Raw genomic sequence first — 17,147 nt, forward strand, 5'->3', positions numbered from 1 at the left:
TTAATTTTAGAACAAAGATTTAAACGTTTATTATTATCGAATCCTTTTTTTTTTGTTTTTGTGTTTCTTTTAACCTAAGATGAAGTATTTATTACTATTATTATTATTTTTTTAACCAAATTGACGTTAAATTATAATCTATTTTTAAATATCAATACGCGATCACGTTCACTTTAGATTAACGATAGCAAACTCTTAAATTTAATTTGAATGTTTTCACTTTGAATGAAATAATTATTTTTAAATTTTTAATTAATTCACAATTCACTTTTTGCACTTCACTTAACACTTTTAAGCACTGAGTTTAAATTATATTTATTTTCACTGTTTAACCAAATTAAACTGATTTAACAAAACTTCACTGGTGGGGTTTTCAGAATTTAGAAACTGAATTTAAGACTTTTTACAAAACTTTCTAAGTCCAGGGACTTGTTCAGAATTTAACACTTAGATTATTTCACTAGAATTTTACCAATAGACGTAGTACTGCCATGTAACAACTTTTCAAACCCTCGGCGCGACTGCCTCCTGACTGATGAGTTCCATCTTTTATACCCCTCTCAGGTTCCAAAAGACGTATCTGAATTTCCTTTGGTAATCAATTCTATCTTTTACCAACTCGCAAATCCGAACATCCCTCCCATCAATATCGATTGTGGTTCCATAAGATGTTCTGCTTTCCGGCTCAAGGCGGTGTTCAGTTTCCATCTCACAAATCTAAGTCGATAGGGTCCGAATCAGGTAAGTCTGTGTTAATCGCCCAAGCTCCCTTTGTCCTCTGTTCATACAAAAATGTAGTTAGAATCTCATGATTTTGCGTTCCTTTTTTTTCTCAATTCGCGATAGGTCCGTCCTCAATAACATATATACAGATCTCAATTTTATGCATCTCGTGCGAAAATTGTTTAAATCCATGTCGAAATCTTTACTACGCATTTTTGAATTTCGATTTGTTTAAATTCTACTTTATTGTTACTTATATGAGCTTTTCCATTTCCACTCGTACTTTCTATCTCCATGACGCAGATTTGAGTTTTTCCTTTATCTTTGAATTTTATTTTTATCCGCGACGTTTTCTTGCACAAATTCTTCTTGATTCTTATGTCATTTCTCATAACTCTTATAATTACTCATTTTCCAAGTCGTATTTATTAATTTCACGGATAAATTCGAATTGTATCACTTTTTTCCACTTGGATTATTCTTTATCTCCGTTCTTTACCCTTCCTTTTATCTTTTCTCCACTTTTCCCGATGTGTGTAGTCTGCTGGGAAATTTCATACTTCATTTATTATTAATTAATATATAGTTTTCCACACTTCCATGGGAGATATACCTAATTAGACTCTGGGATATCTGTCATTTTTATTGCCTGACCCAATCTCCGCCCAATTTTCTATCTTTCTCATACCAGGATTCACATAAAACATATGCATTGACATCTGTTTATGTTTAAAATTTTGGTACTAGACTCGTAAATCTAGTTTAATTTCAAACCTATTAATTTTAATCTCTTTTGTCTAATCTAAATACTTCCATAAGGTCCACGTTAAAGTTAATCGCTTTTCTAATCGTTTATTACCTTAACGTAAATAAAAATCATGTTCGGATTTTGATTGTTTATCCTTCAAAATATACATGAGACCGCCAACCTTTTATCTTGTTTCGATCCCTCCGTAATATTGGGTAACTCTAATATATATCTAACCTAATAATTATGTAAAATGTCTACTTTTCCTGAATCTAATCTATCGCTATTATGTTTAGTTTTACTGTCTTCTTCTGCTACTCGATTTTCACGTCCCTAGAACCTTCGTAGCAGTCCAAAATCTCTGTATTATCCTTCCATTCGGTCGCCGCACTTTTCTAAAATGTCTATTTTTTTTGCGAGATTTTCATTCAAAATTGATTTACCAATATGTCCGTTTCATCTTAAATTGATAACGATTAATTTCCATTGTTTCCAAAACTCTCACCTCTCTTTAGTATGATTTTTATCGAACATGACACCCTCCTCCTATCATAAATAATTGTACTACAGTTGAAAATCCTGCCAGTGATTTTCCTTCGCTTTTCCCGTCCTTTTTTTATACTATCACGTTTATAATTTTTTTCATTGCATTTTTGTGTGTGCGCTTTACAACTTGTAAGACTTCCAAGCACCCGATTTCAATGGTTCGATACCCCATAAACGTCTCAGTTATTGTAAACATTTCCAGGAGTTTGTCACCTTGAAAGTCGATGTTGACCCTAAAGTGCGTTCACCTCTAATTTCTGTGGGAAAGAAGAAGCCATTAATTATCTTTTTTAATGTCGGGTCCAAGGTTCAATCCTTTGTCTTTCGTAGACACACCCCCCTTCGTTCACTGATTGGTTACTCAAAATTTTATAGCTCTTTGTTCAGATCTATTGGTTGACAAAATTCAATTTTTATTTATAGGCCTAGGAAAGGGGAAGTACCAGTCGTCCTAGACGATTTTACGACCTCTCTGCTTTCGTCCCGGAACCTAGATTTAATTTCAACTATTACAGGTGTCTACTGCAAGCAAGCTGGATCAATTCTTTCTCCGCCAGATGTCGTTAGCATGTCCGTTTTCATAAATAATTTGCATATTTTCTTGCAGCTATGGTTTATCTGTTTTTCTTTCACTGTGATTTAAAGCCTTTCATCACAAGTTTGAGCAGAGGAAAATAAGATCCTCTGCAATTATATTGTGAATTAATAAATTTATATGTCAAGAAAAAGAATTGTTTTCCTGCATTCCATCTGACAGCGTGTTCTCGTACCACGATAGCAGAAACAGCAATTTTGCTGTAAACATAAATATAATGATTAATTATTTTATGATAATATATTTTTTTACATAATTTAATTTTTTTTTAATAAAGGTATCTAACTAATCACCTCTAATTATAATATTTTTCCACATATACTTATTTGTCTATGCTTGTCTATTTATAAATTCCTTAATTTTCACTATCCTGATGGATAAGCAATCGGCTTTGAAACATGTAGATTATTATTAACTAATTTTTTGAAGAAAATTTCTTCTGAAAGCTTATCACTTTGTGATGACAATTCCTAATTCAGAAAAACTCTGCCTACTCTTACCCCTCTCCACTCTTTCCACTGTTCAATTGTAATCGATATTTAATTTTTGACTTTTGTATATACTTACTTCTGATGAGGTGAACTTTGTTCATGAAACATGTTGAGGTTATATATATTAAAGTGATGTAAACAAAGTTATTTGTAATTTAATATAATATTATATAAATAAATAAGTATAATAAAATAAAAAATTGGAAAATCTATTAAGAATCGATCTTTTTTTTGAGGCTACAATAATTAATTTATTTCTGATAGAGTATCACAGGCATCTTTAATAAAAATAATAACACGAAATTTGCATAAAGCAGTTTTGTTGCTTTTCACTTCAAGTGGGCTTTATCTTAATAAACTTAAAAAATATAATATTGTATTCAGTGATCATATTCATAACATTACTCCGCAGGATCACAAGGAGCGGAGGGAAGAAAAACAATTACAGTTCCATGTCAAGCAAATTCCGGAAGATTTCTCGAATCTTAAATGACACTTGGTGGTATTCTTGAGGTGTTAGTCTTTCAGAAGAATGGAGTATCTTGCCACATTACGCAACAATTGTTCGCGCCACTTCAACAGGTTACTCGGGCGTTGGATTGGCCGCTAGGGACCTTAATAATGGGAAGCACGTTCACCCGATTTTACGCCCTGATTTTTTGTATTAGGATTCAATGAGGCTGATGAATACAGCAAAAGAATACGGATTTAATCGAACTTCGATATCAATTAATGGTTCCACCGAGTTTCTACATAAATAATGTATATAAATAAAAATGTAAATGTTTGTTTGTTAAAAATCTTAAATCTCCGGAAGTTCTACACCGATTTATTTAATTTTGACACAAAGTTGCATTTAAAAATTTGCGTGTGTTTTTATAAAGCTATATTATATAGATGTCAACTATGTGAAAAACAGCGCCATCTGTTGGACAAACATTTTTTTTAAAAACAACTTTCTCTATCTGCACAGACAGCAACGCGTGGCGGTGTGCAGATAGTAATTGTTTTGATTTTAGTTAATCTTCAGTTAACACTTGAATTCACTGATTTTGAAGCTATTTTACATTTTATAAAGTCACCATAGAATTTCTAACAAAGTTTTTCTTTTACCCTGATATTATCATAACCCATTTCAAATTTATCCAAGTGCATGTAGTTATTTTTATATCATTTTGTATCCATGTAAAAGTACCTATTTGAAAATTTGCTCTTCCGATATTTAGATAGGACGTGAAAATCAAAATTCATTCGCACAAATATCTCTTTTAATATATATTTAGGTTTAAATAGTTTATTAGCGCCCTTTGTGGAAGCAAGACGCGTCCTAATGCGTCTTCCAACCGCTTTGTGTTTTTTTTTAGTATTTTCAAGGAAAATGAAGCAACATCCGTTTAAAATCATTTTATAATCAATCAATCAACATTTTAAATAAACTTATCAATCAGAGTGCAGTGTGTTAAAAGTGAATATTCGGATATTTTGCTCAAAGTATTCGACATTCCAAACGAAAGTCGATCGGTAAATGCACCCCAGATGTTTTCAACGGAATTCTCGGAAACTCTGAAGGGCCTAGCAAGTGTTATCAAGCTAAGCCCAGAGTAATTTACTATCCCGACCGTCACCTTTTATTGCGGGCAGAATGCACTGCTTCAATAATCACCAGGATGTTCTCGCCGAACGTCTATGTGAGGTGTCAGCGCTTTATTAGCAGCAGAAACATACCTCGACAGCGGTGCTGCCAAGGTCTGGTATCTGGTTACTTGAGCAAAGTTTTTCCATATGGGGATCAATATGGAAGTTAGTAGGTATTGTAAAGCTTATAAGTGTATGGTTGTGTAGTAGTTATTTAAACTAAGAGTTGCTATATGTGGATCGGTACGGAAATGAGTAAGGATTGTGTTATCTTATTAGCGTATGGTTATTTAGTAGTAATTTAAACAAAGAGTTGCCATATGTTTCTTCACCACCTAGGATTCTTGCTGCAGAGTCTCCATCTTCATTCTTCTCCGAACATCACATCAGTACTGCCAAGGTCTGGTATCTGTGAGAGGATATTGTGACAGCGCTTTATTATAAGCAGACACATACCTGGAAGGATGACGAACCTCGTGCTGGCACTGTTGGTGGACGCGGTGGACTCTTTCGCTGCAGCAGGTGGTCCAGTTTCTTCACCATCTAGGAATCTTGCTGCAGCGTCTCCATCTTTTCAGCTTAACTTAATTTTACTTTTGTAATATTTATATATTTTGTAATACCTGCATCAACTGTAAAGCGCCCCTGAGGTAATATCTCAGAAAAGCGGCGCTATACAAATTGTCCAATAAAAAAATAAATAATATGGGGATCAGTATGGAAACTAGTAGGTATTGTGTAAGTTTTTTAGCGTATGGTTATAATAAAATAAAATTATCATGGAGCATGAACATTTATCTTCTAAAATTCTTCTTCTTTTAAAAATAAATAACCACGTTTTGTTAACCACGGTTCGTTCCAATTTTTCATAATTATTGTAATCAGCATGATATTAGGAAAATGAATCGATTTTCCTTTTACTTCAAAACAGTAATTGATTATTCATTTCTAATTTGCCAGGTAATGAATGTGAAACGTAGAATTGTGGAATAAATTGGCGAAGACTTTCCTTGTTCCACCGAGTTTTATTTCCAAAAGACGAGTTAACTTTTCAGGAAGTGACAAAGTCGCCCAAAGGTCGGCAAACTGTACTTTCCAATTGCTAAAAAAGGAGGGTCATTGAAATGTAGAGAAGGCTATTGCAACGATCAAATTGTGAAACTGAAACACTTTTTTATGAGAACTCTTGTTCTGTTATTATTTCAATTTTTTTCCCCAATTATTTCTGGATTTCACCCTTATCTTTTTATGATTTATCTGTTTCAGATTTTCGTTTAGAAATCGCAAATATTGTCTTCAATAATTAAATATTATATTTTAAATGATATTTCACTACCGGGAAATAATTTGTCAAAGTAGAAGTTATATGGAAATCTCAACAAAACCTCTGTGTTTATTTCATAACTTCCACCAAGTCAGCCCACGATGTTCCCAACTTATCATCTGAAGAGGAATAATAATTGAATAATATAGGGAATGCCGGGAGCATTATTTACGGAACCTGTTCCTGGGCAATTCGCAACTTCGCTAACCGCGGGAAGTCGCGACGGAAGTCGACTTGTTTGCCCGACTCACCTTTTCCCGCGTCATTCATTCCCCAACTCATGAATTATGATTATTCTAATGCGGTTGGAGTTTCGAGTAATTTATGACTAGTCAAATTAAATTATTTCTTTCCGTTCCTCATCCCCGTAAAGACCATTGCTTTATCAAGTCGATTGCTATCTTGGACTGCATTACGGTTTTAGAGAGATCACCTCTAATTCCCTTTTCTAGGCTGTCCGGATATATTCCGTTCACTATACCTACTTGAAAAATACTTGAATCTGTGTAGAAACGAGTGGGCCGTTTGATAGATTCCTCCATATTCTACAAACATAACAAACGGATCGCAATCTTTACTTTTTTCCAAGAGAAAAATTACAAAAAAATCAATATTGCTAATTTATTAAGAATCTTTTCAAATTGTTCTTCATCGGATTAAAAACGGGATCGCAGACCCTCAGCGAATGAATAGGCCACTTGCATGGATTTCATAACGACTTGGAAAAAATCGCGTGGATAGATCTTTTTACTAAGATTACGAAAATGTTAGTAAAATTTTGTGGAAATGTACTTTTATTTTTATTTTTAAATAAATAAATCCATTATTTGGGCTCGTGTCGTCACTACATGAAAATGTCCCGTCTACTGAAAATGTTCCTATTAATTTTGTAAAATTCCACACTGATTTAATTTTTTTATATGGCATCACTTTGATTTCAGGCGAATTTTTGAATTCGTTCACTAGATTTATTGTTTGTTCTCTGCGAACTTTTCATTTGGTTTGAATTTTTGACAGATGTGAAGAGAACCCCGTACAATTTAGATGTCGGTACGTGTTTTAGAGGTATAATGGTTATGGTGCTGATTTTATCAAAATCAAATTTTATAATATTCTTATTATTATTATAATTTACAAGTACAAGTATATTACATTGGATTTATTAATATAGACGTTGTACATTATAATGATTTATGATCAATAAGATGGATCAAGGAAAAAAATATTTATGAGATGTAATATTTTTGGTATGCCTCGTTATTCTGCTGTGTCATTCGTGTGGAAAACGTTCTTTTTTTTTAAAATGATTTTCGGCTATGTAATCATTGTTTTTTCTCACCTATAAAATTATGTCCCGTCTTTCCGGTTTATAAAAAAAGGTCTGATTTTTCGGATTGAAATTTTCAAAAAATCCCCAGGGTTTCAAAAATACGATTAAAAAAATAATAATAATACAGAATGTCTTAGAATATTTTCCTTAACCGGAAAAAAAAATTAAAAAATATGATGCAAGTGGCCTATTGATAGGTTTCCTAATAAACTTTTAGTAAACTTCAAATGTGTTATCACGGTGCTGTTCATAAAAATCATAATATTTTCGCATTTCGTCATTGTATATTATCAAGTCAAGAACACTTGTTCCGATATATTAGGAAATGACTAAAAGTTTATCAGGAAACGGCCTGCAATCCGGTTTCTAACCGAATTACGAAATATTTGAAAAGATTTTTAATGAATCAGCAATACTAATTTTTCTCCGTGTAACACAATAACAATCACATGAGTCGTTGCTTTCAATTCTCCGGTGCTAGGGGGACTATGGCATCCCCAGTGAAGGTATGTGGGAAGTGAAGAAGATGGAGAAGTGCCTGGCTATGGAGATGATTGTTATCAGATTTTGGAGGAATAAAAGTTCAAAATCAAGTTTCCTTTTGCCTTGCATTCTTAACCAATCACCTCATCGTGGTTTACGACACACACGCCTTAGGGATCTTATTTATATTTTGTTCAGTATACTTTGGTCCTTCAGTGACATGCCTCATTGACCTAGACATCGGATTATTTTTTATAATTATCCGACTACCAGACTAGGCACAAGACACATTACAATAAACCACAACCAAAAAACGAATTTATTCTTTTTGTGTGCTGTTTACATTTCCGACTAAGGCCCTTCCTACACAGATATACTTATACCCACGAGACTGTGATGCAACCATAAGTCGCCTACTGGTATGTTACTCTTTAAATATGGTTTCCGCCCGGAGAAAAATGAGTAATGCTGATTTATTGAAGATCTCTTCAAATTATTAATCATCCTGTTAAAAACGGGACTAGAGCCGCTTTCCCGTAGAGTTTTCGTAATAATATCGGAACACGTGTTCATCCGCCTGTGTTTGTCTTAATAATATATCAGGACAAATTGCAAAAATGTGAGGACTTATACGAAGACGTGTTCGAACATGGTGACAAAATATTAATATTTTACTTAATGTTTTTTAAAATTCATTCGTTAATGGCCTGAATTTTAACCAGGAATACTAATTATAATTTGAGGAGATTTTTACCTACACAACGAAAAAAATATTAACTCTAGGGCGTGGTTCGCCTCCAAGGAACTAACTACATGAGAATGCAAGAATCAAATTGACTTTTTTTCCAACCTCAATTCACGCCTTCTCCGTTAAATCCTTTCTTACATAATCCGGTAACATGGATTTTTTTCCACGACAAGAACTCAATTTTTCAGATGCCTTTTCTGTAAAACAAGTAGTAGATTCTCGCCAGTAAACCAGTAGTAAACGCGTCACGTCGCGTACAAATATTTTGTATGTATGGTGGATAAGAATACGCATTCAAAAAGAAGCTCAATGAAGAGTGTACATATTATATTATATATGACGAGTAATTGAAAAATATTTCATAAATACATAAGGCGAAGCTTAATGCCAAATCACTATTTATAATCTTCATAACGAATTGGTGTACATTATGAATACCAAAAAAATATGCTTTAGATAAATTTAAGGTTTTCCTATCGTTTCGCTTTTGTGCTTGAAATCCAACGTTTCTAGACTTCATTTAACAAGCGATTTTAATACCTAACAGGAGTATACCAAGAATATAAACATTTTTGGTTGTTGCTTCCTCTTAAGTAAGATGTACAAAAGATAGAGAGTTCCAAAGAAATATATGTGTCACTGGTTAATAAAGATTCTGGGACAATATCCTTTAAGAGCTTTTGCCAATGTTTTTTTGTTTGTTAATTCAAAATTTAGTCTTGTAAGTAGATGGTGATAAGTGTATTTGATTTTGTGATCGTCTTTTGTGTTGGCGTATGTCGGAATTAGAGGCTGGTTTAGTGTGGGTGTTTGCTGAGAGTTGAATTATTTGTAGAATGGCAGTTGTGATGTGTTATTTTGGGATAATCGTAAAAGTAAGTATTTGTGTCTGTGATATTTTCGACAAGTGTATCCCATGGTAGATGATATTATGCTGTGTATACATTCAAAAACCGAAATGCGAGCTGTTGCTTCGTCCCTTTCCCATAATTCTAGACTCGGCTGCGCGTTTCTGTTCGCAAATGTATCCTTACCTCTATATTCCTTTATTGCGTGATTTTTCACGGATGATTAAAAAACAATAACATAAGCTCCAGACAGGAGGCCCAGGGGAAAAAAAATTCGGTCGTCTTTGGGGATGGTGTGTGGGGGTCTTGTTAGTGAAAAGAAGGATAGAAATTTCGGGGAAGGAAAAAGGTATGATGGGTGGGTAGGAATTTGGGAGTCAACGTATCCAGGAGTGACAGACGGATGCATCCATCCCTCCCACTACGGTGCAAGTCATTGGGTCGAGAGGGGGTCCGGCTGGAGAGGTCACAAGGTCTCCAGTCTCTCCCGACCCAACCCGCAATGCATTAGGTAGGCGAACGCATCCGCCACCGAGACCTAGACAAACCGCACTCATGAACTTGGCATCGCGGCTAAGTCACCAAACGTAGCAACCACTTTGGTTGACCTATGGCAGGGTGTTGGTTATCCAGTAAATGGTTCCCGGGGCGGCGGTACCCGTGCCCACCTCCCAAATTGTATTGGGTCTGCGCTAGTAAAGAAATATGTGATTGGTGAGACCCGAGCATTGCGACGAGCTACCTAAGCATTGTTTATGAAAGTGTTCTCCTACCCTGTCCAATGTCCCCAAGTCCGTTCCACAGCTCAGGAATAATCCCAAATCCCGGTAATAAACAGATTTACAAGCATTGCTTGACTCCGGCTTAGGTTGCGAACACCGCGGCATTCTTACACATTCTTGTCGCCCGTCATTACAGCGGGCGTGTTGGTTGAGGTGGCGAGCGAGTGCGGTGAACGGAGTTTAGTAATCTCCTGGAACTTATGTACTCCTGCTCGTAATAAACTTAAGCCGGGAAAATTTGTATCGTTTTACATTTAAAGGAATCAAAGTATTTTAATCTATTGCGAAGAATTAATTAATGATGTCTATTAGGTACATGTTATATTATAATTAAGAAGCTGAATTTTTTTTTGTTTAAAATAAAAACATATAAATGCAATTTTCGTTGGAACTGAAATCAGGGTAATGCCATCGATTTAACCCTTAGTGTGCCAAGACGTGCTCGGTGGATTTCTTAGTAAATCACCGCACTTCCTTAATTTTATGGTATTTTGGACCTTAATGCTCCCAGCATACAAATTTTTTTTTCAAAGCTTGGCAGGGATAAAATGTTTCTTTTTATTATTCTAACATGATTGTTTGTCATAAATATATTTATTTTATCAGCTCTTCAAAAATTCCATGTTTAATAATCAAATAATTTATCATTTCCAAAGGATTGTATATATTAACAATTAATCCTCATGACTTAAAGCTTATTAAACTGGAAAATATAAAAAATCACGAGAATATTTTCGAATGTCTTCATTACGTAATATTTTTTTGTAACATTAGAGATAAAAAAACATATCTCTGAATGTAAGTATCTTTTCTGTAGAAACTACATAGGATAGATATTTAATATTAAAGACGTTATAAAAAAATACAAAAACATAATTTAGCAAACAAAACACTTTAATGTTATTACGAAAATAGAGTCAGTCGGTATAATGCAGGCGATTGGCATTTTAACCTAGTCAACCTGAGTGTTGTCCAGCCCCCTTACTTATAAACGTGTTTTAAATTTTACTCATCTGAAAAACAAGCGTTTACAAGCATTGATCGTTGTTGAAATTTAATGTACACTTTGAAACTCGTTTGTTAGTAAGACTCAAGTCAGTTCTTTCTTAGCTGAACTAAACAAAGATTATTTAATACAGTATTTGACTCTTTGACTCCGCTCGACTTTTCACTGTTACGTAAGAGCGCCAGCCATTAAATAAGGAAACAAAGCACGTTTATATTCACCGCGGCGCACGGAACCGTGATGCCGTCCCTCGTACCGCACCCGCCCCCCCCCGGGCTGCATCGCTCACAGCGCTGTCTCTACGTGTGTAATCTCGTTATGGAGGGGGGACGGTGCGGTAGGCGTAGTCCATAGCCACCCGTAGCAATACTAGATGCCTACGAACTTTAATTTGCATACGCCAGAGGTCATCATGAACTTTTTGCGAAACGATTCGATACTTTTATAAAAAACATTCGATATTGTGAGTTTTTTGAAGTGAAACTTCTTTACGCGCGTCATGCATTTTCGAGGACCGGAGTAAAACCGACTCATGACCGTCACGAAAAACCGTGATCATTTGGTGGTGGGGGTACGGGACCCCCACCACCGCTCACCGTTCACTGTCGCTCTCTCACCGTAGTCGCTTACTGAGGTGAGGGAGCCACTGACGAACGTTCTCTCTCTCTCTTCTCTCTTTTCCTCTCTCTCTCTAGCCAACGACGCCACGCCAGGCATCAGACAAAATACAGTAACTAATTGACAATTCAGTAACTATCTTAGAACGCATGTGACAAAATAGTAAAACTGCCTGTGTAAACCTTTTAATTTGTAATCTTCTCCATGATATATTGGTGTATAACCGTTTCATGGAGAACATGAAAAAAAAAAAATCAGTTGCTTGCTTCGTGTACTGCGCGGTGAGTGTAATACGATTGAAATACGTAATTGATTGTGGTTTATTTGATTTGAAACAGAGTTTTAGTGTCAAAAAATGAGTAGTGACGAGATAGAAGTGAGAAAAACATTCGTGGCACAAGAGGAAATATCCCCTGAAAATCACCAAAGAAGAAGAGAGTCTGATTCACACAGTGATGATATTAAAAGAAGGTAAACATAACCAAGAAGAGTGGATAAATATCTCACAAAATAGTATTGTTGTTGTAATAGCATGATAGGATTGTTTGACATATTGGCGAGATTATACTAACAGTGAAATATGATGTAATGATCTATAATAATAATGCAAAGTATGTTAATAATTATAAAATTGATAATAAATAATGGGCATGTACACACAAACAGTGTGTACAAAAACTTATTAATACTTAGAAATGAAAAGAGAGAGAGAAGAATACTAAAAGTATCACTTCCGTCGTGCGTAGGCTTGCCACACACTGTATTTTTTTTTGACAAACAGGTGTGTAATTTAATAACTCATAAATTTTTATGACTCATAAATCAAGCACGTTTGAACAAAGTATCTACGCGAGCTTCAATCTGCATTCGCCAGCGGCCATCGTGAAACTTTTACAAATGGACTTATTATTTATCTTTATTGCATAGTATTAACGCCAGTGTTAATAATTCAGTTAAAAATGTTATTAAAATGCTTGAAATTCATCAAGAAAACTACAAATAAAACATTTGGGCAAAAAAGCTTCCTATGGTACTAAATTAACAACAAAATCCCACTCTCATTCAAAACTCACAACAATATTATAAAATTTAAATTTTAAATAAAAAGCTGGATACAAAACATAGGGAGATCAGAAATAGAAATTATACTGACACCAAATACAAACAGAAACCAAAACCTCTCAACTACACTAAACAACACCATGAAATGAATTTATAATTATTTCAGGAAATAAACACTACATAATATTATCAATTCTACAAAATTTTAATACCTTGTAAATAAAATCCTCAGCACTGGAGATCCCAGTGACGATATCATAAAATTTGTCACAATAAAAGAAGATAATGAAACAAATATTATTATACATATTACATAGTTACGATGTATCTTTAACTTTTTTTATTTTTTTATTATTTGGTTTTATTATAGCGACCATTTTAACACTGTACATACAAAATATAATATTAAATATATCTATAGAAAATTATATTTCTGAGACCTCATCACTAGGGTGACCTGTGAGGAAGCGAACTAAAGTAATTCATTTCTGTTTTATTAGATTTCTATGTCATTAATCTCTTTCAGCCAGATTTTTTTTCTTGATTTGTAATCATTAAAATTTCCCAATCGCTTTTTACCATGGGGAAGGATGTTGTGGAGTTTAAATATAATTCCTTTGTCCGAATGTGGTTTTATGATCTGAAATATTTTTTATGTTATTGTGATTTGACCTTGTTTGATGAATACGCGGTATTGTAAAGGATTCAATATTTTTGAATAGTTTCAATCGTATAATTTTAGCATATATTTGTTGTGCATTTGGTACATCAACTATTGGTACTATCAGTATGGTCTTTATGATTCCTTTTTGAATTGTGTTCAGGTTATGTTTATACCTACATACCGCAGATCCCCATCATTACGAGAATGACATAAAGCGTAATAGATTTTTTTCATGTAATTTTTACTTACTTAGTTGTAAACTGTAACTATGTTTACGTAGTAAACAATAAGTAGAAAAAAAAACGAAATATAATACAATAATATAATAAAGTAATATAAGGTATGAAAAAGAAAGTAAATTCTCCCTGAGAGAGAAATATTCACATAACGTTGTCGCAAAACTATTTTCTTCCTTAGAATCTTAGATTATATACATTATACAGTCAGGCAGATGTCATCAAGGGTTATGCTTGATATCCGCTAAAATACATTATGATAAAGATGCTGTATTAGCATACCTTTTTACTTTATAGATGTTTATCTCGTATATTCCTCTAGAAATATTCCAAAAAATAAAAATAGAATAAAAGCCACTTGGTTATGTAGATAAAGAGTAAATTTCTGGAGCGGAAATAAGTTTTCTCGGCAGAAAGAAACGCACAAGAGGAAATTCCCCTCGCTGTGTGCTCGTGACACGGTGATGGATGTCTTTTTTCTTCCTTTGATCACTGCATCAGCTTTACCAAAAACAAGAATAAACAAACTCTATGAATATTTTTTTGTGAAAGATGTTGTAGGTTACAGAGTTAAGTATCAATGATATTTTCTGTCTTTGACACAACATGTTATTCTCTGGCTGGAATTTGTGTTTCATTTATTATTATTCACAATTTAAATTAAGCCCCTTGAGGCAATGGCATTACAACACATCTAGGCTCGTTATTGTCTCACAAAATTTCGAGAAAATGTGACAAGTAAGAAACACTTTTAAGGCGATTCCATGCGTAGTAATGCAAAATCGTGTGTTTTTGGTTTGAAAATTTGGTAGCCTAGAAATGTTTCAGATGCTTTAAATAAATACCGCGAGTATAATACATCTTGGCCTTTGAAATAATCGAGTATTTTTTACATAAGTTTTTTTATAAGCCCAGAAAAAAATAATTTATAAGGCCAATGAAAACTGCTTTAAAGTTCAAAATCTCCTACTTACGAACCCATTTTCGGTTTTGGTTTTATTGTATAATGTGGAAAATTAAGTTATTTATAAAATGATCGAAAGAAATTAAAATATTTATGCCTGAAAATCCACAAAATAAAATAAAAGCACTTTTTGGCCGTGTTTTTTTCTTGCATAAATCACAACAGGAGGATTGTGTTAAGCGGGAATTTAAACCTTATCGCCATCTACGTAAGGGTTGTTATTGATAGCGGCTCAATTTTAAATATTACACGACGTAGTGCATTGCCTTAAGTTTTCAGTATTTGATACGTTGTTCATGTATAACAATATTAACGTGTGTATGAACGAAATAGATAATACGGCAGCGTTTACGTATTTCAAAGTTGCGGCGAATACTATATTCTACATCGAGATAATAATATACGCTTACTAGCTTAGACGAACACGGATTTGACTACTACCTTATGCCAGTAGATTGTCTTCCTTATACTTGTGTGTTGCTACTTTCGTTATCTAACTTTCTAATAACGCTGAAAATCTTCGGAAAATAATATGTTATTTTTTATTAAAAGTAAACCAATGTTTACAAGAAAAGGTTTTTATGCAAAGCACAAAGAATAAACAATTATTATTAGACTAAAATACAAATATAAATTGAAATAATCTTCGAATAAAAATAAATGCCTCCGTATTATTTGGAGGTTCCGTGCACCTGACCGGCAATCAGAAGGTGCTGGTTCAATTCCCTAATATAATAATAACTAATTTGGTTGCATTTATGAATGAAATGTTTGTTTTTCTTTTGCTTTTTATAATGTTTGTCATGTAATGCAAACACTTTATTATCACACAATAGGGCATTTCGGCTATTTTTATGCAATCTAATTAGAGTTATCCCGCGACATTATACGACGCGACTAAAACCTTTAAATTGAAAGTACGACAATTAACGTTTCTTTCGGTCGCCACTTTTGAGATCTCTACAACATGTCTATATTGCCTCGAGATAATTGTATCAGTAAACGGCGCCATATAATGTTGAAGTTTAATTTTCATAATATGCCTTAATCTACGAGCTATGTAGCTGCAACATGTTTTTTTTATTATTTTTTTGGTAAACTAATGTTTAAGACAAGATTTCTTATGCATAGTCCAACGGGTAACAATTATTTTATAAGCAATAATTATTAGCCTGAAACACTCATCCACATTGAAAAATCTCCTGATAAAATATACATAAGTATATCTAGTGAGAGAGTTAGCATTTACAATGCCTTTCTCATTTAAAATAAAGTTGGTTGTTTCAGGTGAAAAAAATGTAACAAGCAGTAATTGTTGAATGAAACACTAGTATATATTGAATTATTTCGCGGATAAGAGAGAAGCCGCCATAGCTCAGTGGTCAGAGCTGTCGACCGGAAATCGAAAGGACACGAGTTCGAGTCCCGTTGGCGTCATGTATCTTTTATCAGGAGATTTTTAAATGTGGATGAGTGTTTCAGGCTAATAATTATTGCTTAAAAAATGTTTTTTTTTTTAAATGAATATTATGGTTCATAGTGTTAAGTGATTTGCTTGAGAAATATAGAAATAGTAACGTTATTTTGATTTTGAAATTTTGTGGATTATTAGTGCTTCCTTCAGTGAAATCATTTATCTTACTGTAGTGTTTAATATTTTGGTGGAATTCAGAAGTCAGTGAAAAAAATGAAGAAACACAATATTAAAAAACCTTGTAAATGTATAGAAGCGTATATCAGCCCCAATTCGGCACATTGACACCGCATTCAGCAACCAAAACATGTAACTATTCTACTAATTTAATTATTATCTACATAATAATAAAGAGAGTGTCTGAGACCTGCGGTGGGCAGACCTGACTGTGTGGATTTTATTTCTATACAAATCTACAGTTTTACTCCGAGGTTGATATAAAGTTTTGCACACTTGACCTTCACGAGAGGAACATCCCTGTTGATACGAGATTTATGAAAACCATCCCCAGCCCCAATTCCTACCCCTTCTTGATGAAAATTTGCACAATTTACGTTAAAAATTAAAGAAAACTTCTGTCTACATTTGAATTCAAAAAACTCTACGGTAATTTTAGATAGAAATATTATAAAAATCAAAAATAATATCAAATCTCATTATGAATATTGACACTTAAAGAAAACGTTGTTTAAACAGAAATGAAATTTGAAAGTTTTCGGCCTGGAATAAATGCAAAATATATATTTTAAGAGTGCAACATAACGTGGATAGTTAGGAAAGTCTTAAATTGCGCTGGAACTGACATTGCGAAATTGGCTCTCTCTTATCTTTTAATAAAATAATGAATTATAGCACACTAAAGAAAATATC

This window comes from Hesperophylax consimilis, chromosome 14, assembly GCF_061612785.1.
Source record: "Hesperophylax consimilis isolate HC1 chromosome 14, BYU_Hcon_1.0, whole genome shotgun sequence".
NCBI classification, from domain to species: domain Eukaryota; kingdom Metazoa; phylum Arthropoda; class Insecta; order Trichoptera; family Limnephilidae; genus Hesperophylax; species Hesperophylax consimilis.